Raw genomic sequence first — 6,793 nt, forward strand, 5'->3', positions numbered from 1 at the left:
TATTTTACTTTAATTATTTTATTTTTATTTATTTTACTGCTGCTATTTTTATTTAATTTATTAAGGTTTATTTATTTAGTTACTATAGTTCATTTTATTTTATTTTATTAAGGTTTATTTATTTTTATTTATTTTATTAAGGTTTATTTATTTATTTACTATAAAAAATGAACATAGATGCGCCTATAGAGAAAATTCAACCTAAATTCAAATAAATTTCTATGAAATTCAAAGAAATTTACTGTGAATTTAGGTCAAATTCCCTGTATAAGGGCATCTATTTTCACTTTGAGAGGAGCTCAACAAGGCAGAGAGGGACGGTCTTATAAACTGGTGTGAGCGCCCTTCGGTTGGCGAGGTGGGACTAAACACTGGCCGCAACAAGGACTAGCCCTTTAGTCCCGGTTTGTGGTATGAACCGGGACTAAAGGGCTGTGGGCCTGGAGCGTGGCCCATTGGTCCGGTTTGTCCCACCAACCGGGACCAAAGGGTCCGGAAGAACCGGGACCAATGCCCCCACGAGGCCCGGCAGGCCCCTGGCCGCACGAACCGGGACCAATGCTCACATTAGTCCCGGTTCGTGCCTGAACCGGGACTAATGTGAATATTGCCCTGTGACCAAAGCCCAGTTTTCTACTAGTGCAGGTAGGGGGCGCCATTGTGAGAATCTGGTCTAGTAGTTAGCCTAGCACGTTCTGCATCGCCATGGCTTCTAAAGAAGAAGACGGCCAGGAGAAAACGGCGCCGCCTGCGAGCGCGAAGGACGCCAGCGCGGCAACACACAAAAAAGCTAAGTCATTCAGAGCCTTGAGATATTTCCTTTTTTTATATAAGGTTATTGTCCTCGGAGATCCTGCCTGTGTATGGAAAACCTGCACTCGAAGGGGCCCTCCCGCTATTGGCGACGCCTTTGTTCTGTTTCGAGTCCGCTCAACAGCTCAAACGGCCGCGTCGAGAGTGGCAGGGTAGCCTTCCGCAACCGGCAACGCTCTCGACTCTGACTCGAGTCAAGCTCGACAGCTCGTGCAGCCGCGTCGGGGGCGGCGAGGTGGTTCGCCCGGCTGCAAGCACACCCGGCAGGCCATTGGGGATACGTCCTCAAGACGCCGCCCTGGGTTTACGCACCGGCAAGCCTACCCGGTAAACGTAGGGTGGACATACAAAGAAAGGTTGAACAGGAAAATAACGTGCATCATATCAAAAGTACCGCAGATTTATATTAGACCAATTCTTGCCACGGTTCTAACTAAAGATAAAAATTGTCTTGGTCATGAACCTACAGCGACAGTGGGAGACGGGGTGCCTAATCCCGGCGCTGGCCCTCTATCCTCTCGATTCCGCCGATGCGGCTGATGATGGGCTTGATACGCTCCTTGAGCGCTGCGAGGTCCACACCTGCCGGCAAGCTGTCCAGGGCGGCGTCGAAGTCGAGGATGGGGTTCCAGTACGCCACCTTGGTGAGAACCTTGGTCATGGCACCCTGGCAAAGCCTTCGGGCCTCAATAGCTAGCGAGGCCGCCCGGTTGGCGTGAAGCCGCTCCAAGACACCGACGACCCTCTCAAAGAACAGGATCAGGCTGCAGTTGGCGCTCACGTTCCGCTCCGAAGCGTACTTCACATCCGGCAACCCCATGGTGGCCAGTTGCACGATGGCCTGGTTGGCGACGGTGATGAGGCGATCGAGCCAGCTGTTCTCGCCCTCCACGTGCTCCTTAAAGTTGAGGGCGTCGTTCTTCCGCAGCTGCTTCTCGGCCTCCAGGCTCTTGGCCAGGGTCCCCTCCCGGGCCTGGGCCTCCGACAGCATCCCCTCGAGACCCTCCAGCTTCAGCTTGAGGTCTCTGATGGAGTTGTTGGCTTCGGAGAGCTCCCCGGCCTTGCTGACGGCCGCGCCCTGCGCCTCCGTCAGAGCGCCGTTGAGCGTGTCCTTCTCCTTGGACAGCTTCACGGCCTGCTCCTTCAGCTCGTCCCGCTCCACGTCCAGCTCCTTCACCTTGCCGGCGTGAACTAGAGCCTGGGCATCGAGCACCTCCCTGTGGCTCTGCTCCAGCTCTTGGGTCCACTGCGCGACGAGCTTCTCCACCTCTTCCTCCTTGCTGCGGAGCATTGCGGCAAGCTTCTCCTTAGGCGCGGCAAGGTCCTCCTCCTGGGAGTTCAGCACGGCCTGGTGCTGGGCTCGAGTGGCCTCAGGTGCGGTAGCCAAGTTCTCCGCAGTGTCCTGGGCCTTCTCAATGTCGGCCGGCTTCATGGTGAGCTCCACCTCACGCTTGGCCAGCTCGCCCTAGGCGGCCTTCAGGTCCTCGCAAGCCTGGCGGAACCAGTCCTGTGTCTTGGCAACATGCTTCTGGAGGTCTGCCTCCGCCTTCTCCGCCACCGCCATCCTGGACTTAGCCTTGTCCAGGCGGGCGCGGTGGAGCGCCTGGAGCTTCCGGAAGCTGGCGCCCATGGCGTGGAGGAGCCGCTCTTCCTGGGAGCCGTCGCCACCAGCGCTCGGCTCGTCAACGACCTCAAGCCCGGCAGCGGCAAGCACCTCGTCGTCGAAAACCTCTCCCTCGACGGGAGCCCTGGTGCTCGACGCGCCTGGGAGGTGGACGAAGAGGTCGTCGCTCACCTTCAGCTACCTGCCAGAGCCAGGGGTAGCGGAGGAGGAAGGCTGGTCCTCGACCGCCTCTTCCTCGGCAGCGGACTTGCCGGCCTCCCCGGCAGGCCCTTGCCGGGCTCCCCGGCAGACTCCTTGGCAGCGTCCTCAGCAGCGCCCTTGGCGGCCTCCTCGGTGGCGATCTTCTCGGCCTCCGCCTCAGCGGCCTTGGCGACATCCCCGATGACGGTGTCGATGTCCTCTGGGTCTGCCGAGGGGGGATCTGAACACGGAGGAGAGGATGAGGCGAGGCCAAGACCAAGATTAAAAAAAAAAGAAAACAAGAGGAAAATGAATGGAGGCGAAAGGCGAGTAACCTACCCGTGCCGGGCTGAGAGGCAGAAGTTCCCTCCCCGCCAACATTTGGCGCCGAGGCGAAGCCACCGGCGCCCAAGTTCTCCCCCTCCTCCTCCATGTGTGTGGGCTCGGTGCTTGGAGCCCTTGCCGGGGACGCCCCTCGGGGCGGCGTAGTCGATGGGGGCGGCGTGTTGAGAGTAGCTCTCTATGGCTCCCCCTGCTGCTGCTCCCCTTCTGCATCCACGGCAAGGTCAGCACCAAAGTATCATACCCTGACACAAGTCGACGAGGGGTGAGTGCTAAACTTACGCTGGGGGCTGTGCCGGGGGCTGCTGTCCGGGCTGCTCAACACCACAAGTGGTGTGCTGGAGGCACCTGCCGGCGGCTGGCCGCTCGCCGAGGTTCTGGCCCTCTTGACCCTCTAGGCCAGCGTTTCCACCTCCCTGCAAATGAAGATAATCCAGGATAAGCGGCACTGTTTGAGGAAACGGAGATGACAAAAAGAAGGGGGGAATAAAGAGCTTACTCCTCCTCCTCCTCTGCCGTCTTCCTCTTCCTCCTCGGGCTAAGGGATCCGAAGTCAAAAGTGACCTCTGCGTCAAAATCTGTCGGAGGAGGGGAAGGAGGCAGTGTCTAGATGCGCTGGGACGAAGAAGAAGCGGATGCCTTCTTCTATGCAACCGCGACCCTCACCACCTTCTTCGCCGCCACGGCCCTCGTCTGGCGCGCGGACGCCTCCTGGGCCTGCCGTAGCTGCGCGGCCCTGCTGGGCCGGACCGGCTCGCCAGAGGTGGCCCGCCGCAGGACCCGCCCTCTCCCCATGGCTGGGAGGTCGACGGCCACAACCTCCTCCTCCTCGGACTCCTCCGACGACGAATCGCCGACCACGTCTTCGACGAGAGGACCCCCGGTGCCGGCGCTGCTGGCCTCCCCGGCGGCCTCCGCCCGCTGGGCGAGCTCCTTCTCCTCCGCCTCCGTCGCGGCCTTGTCCTCCACGCCATTGGCGTTGCCGGCCTCCTCGCCGAGCTTCGCCTCCGCCGCCCTGGCGGCGATGTAGTCCAGCTCCGCCTTGGTGGTGTCCTGGACGAGTCGTGGCTCGTGTTGGGGAACATAGTAATTTCAAAAAAATTCCTACGCACACGCTAGATCATGGTTATGCATAGCAACGAGAGGGGAGAGTGTTGTCCACATACCCTCGTAGACCGATAGCGGAAGCGTTAACACAACGCGGTTGATGTAGTCGTATGTCTTCACGATCCGACCGATCAAGTACCGAACGCACGGCACCTCCGAGTTCAGCACACGTTCAGCTCGATGACGTCCCTCGAACTCCGATCCAGCCGAGTGTCGAGGGAGAGTTTCGTCAGCACGACGGCGTGGTGATGATGATGATGTTCTACCGACGCAGGGCTTCGCCTAAGCTCCGCAACGATATTATCGAGGTGTAATATGGTGGAGGGGGGCACCGCACACGGCTAAAATATCGTATATCAATTGTGTGTCGAGAGGTGCCCCCCTGCCCCCGTATATAAAGGAGCAAGGGGGAGGCCGGCGGCCAAGGGAGGAGAGACGCGCCAGGAGGAGTCCTACTCCTACCGGGAGTAGGACTCCCCCCCTTTCCATGTTGGACTAGGAGTGGAAGAGGGGAAGAGGTGGAGGGGAGGAAGGAAGGGGGGCGCCGCCCCCCCTCTCCTTGTCCTATTCGGATTGGGGGGGAAGGGGGCGCGGCCCTGCCCTAGCCTCCTCTCCTTTCTTCCACCTAGGCCCACTAAGGCCCATTAAGTTACCGGGGGGTTCCGGTAACCTCCCGGTACTCTGGAAAAATCCCGATTTCACCCGGAACACTTCCGATGTCCAAACATAGGCTTCCAATATATCAATCTTTATGTCTCGACCATTTTGAGACTCCCCGTCATGTCCGTGATCACATCCGGGACTCTGAACAACCTTCAGTACATCAAAACATATAAACTCATAATATAACTGTCATCGTAACGTTAAGTGTGCGGACCCTACGGGTTCGAGAACTATGTAGACATGACCGAGACACCTCTCCGGTCAATAACCAATAGCGGAACCTGGATGCTCATATTGGTTCCCACATATTCTACGAAGATCTTTATCGGTCAGACCGGATAACAACATACGTTGTTCCCTTTGTCATCGGTATGTTACTTGCCCGAGATTCGATCGTCGGTATCTCAATACCTAGTTCAATCTCGTTACCGGCAAGTCTCTTTACTCGTTCCGTAATACATCATCCCGCAACTAGCTCATTAGTTGCAATGCTTGCAAGGCTTATAGTGATGTGCATTACCGAGTGGGCCCAGAGATACCTCTCTGACAATCGGAGTGACAAATCCTAATCTCGAAATACGCCAACCCAACAAGTACCTTCAGAGACACCTGTAGAGCACCTTTATAATCACCCAGTTACGTTGTGACGTTTGGTAGCACACAAAGTGTTCCTCTGGTAAACGGGAGTTGCATAATCTCATAGTCATAGGAACATGTATAAGTCATGAAGAAAGCAACAGCAACATACTAAACGATCGAGTGCTAAGCTAACGGAATGGGTCAAGTCAATCACGTCATTCTCCTAATGAGGTGATCCCGTTAATCAAATGACAACTCATGTCTATGGCTAGGAAACATAACCATCTTTGATTAACGAGCTAGTCAAGTAGAGGCATACTAGTGACACTCTGTTTGTCTATGTATTCACACATGTATCAAGTTTCCGGTTAATACAATTCTAGCATGAATAATAAACATTTATCATGATATAAGGAAATAAATAATAACTTTATTATTGCCTCTAGGGCATATTTCCTTCAGCTCGGCGGTGACGTACCCCTCGTGCAAGGTGTCGAAGAACTCCTGCACTTGGATCTCCTCCGGCTCGACCCAGCTCGGGTCAAGGCCATGCGCGTTGAAGAGCGGCATCATGGCGATGATGTCGGTCCGACGCGAGTTGTTGCTCAGCAGGATCACTCCTGCCGGCAACTTGAACAAGGGCCCCTTGGCGACCTTGCCGGCCTTCGCGGCGGCCCGGCCCACGCGGCCTTGCCGGTCCGCTCAACCTCGCCGTCGCGGTTCACGTCGAGCTGGAAGAGCCGCTGGCAGAAGTGGGCGTGCCCCATCACCGTGAGGTTGTGGTCGAGGCCGAGGCGTAGCCTCATGATGTCGGCGGCGTTCGTGAAGAAACAGGCCAGCCTCCCCTTGTTATGCAGCGGAGCGATTCGGCGGCGGATGAAATCTGCCCCGATCATCTCAAGGGTAAGCCCGGCCTCGGTAAGGCGAAGGATCCTAGTGGTGGCGACCGTGAGCTTCGCGTCGTCAGCGTCGACGTCGCTCCAGTCGCCCCGGTGAACCGGCCGCGCGCCGCGGACCCGGCAAAAGTCCGGCGGGTCCTTCTCTTCAATCCAGCAAAACCGGCCCCGCCATTCTTCCCACCTCTTGGCCCTTGGGATCTAGGCGACGCAACTGGAAATGGCACCCCCCGGTTGGATCCGAGGGAAGAAGTAATGGCGGAAGAGCGCCGTGTTGGGGTGCACCCCGGCGAAACCCTCGCAGAGGTGCGCGAAAAGAGCCATGCATGCCCCAGCATTTGGAGTAAAATCCAAAAGGTGAAAGCCGTAGGTGTGCATGCCATCATTGAAGAAGTCAGAGAAGGGAGGACAGAGCCCGCAGGAGAAGTAGTCGACAAAGAAAGGGTACCGATTTGGGGCGGCCTGGGCGCAGTTGGCGGGGATGACGCGCGTGGCTGGATGCCCCGTCGTCTCTCCCCCCGTCTTCACCCCCCACAGAGGTTTGAAGGCCTCTCAGAGCTCGAACACGTCGACCGTCGAGGGGAAGTAG

This window comes from Triticum aestivum, chromosome 1D, assembly GCF_018294505.1.
Source record: "Triticum aestivum cultivar Chinese Spring chromosome 1D, IWGSC CS RefSeq v2.1, whole genome shotgun sequence".
NCBI lineage: Eukaryota > Viridiplantae > Streptophyta > Magnoliopsida > Poales > Poaceae > Triticum > Triticum aestivum.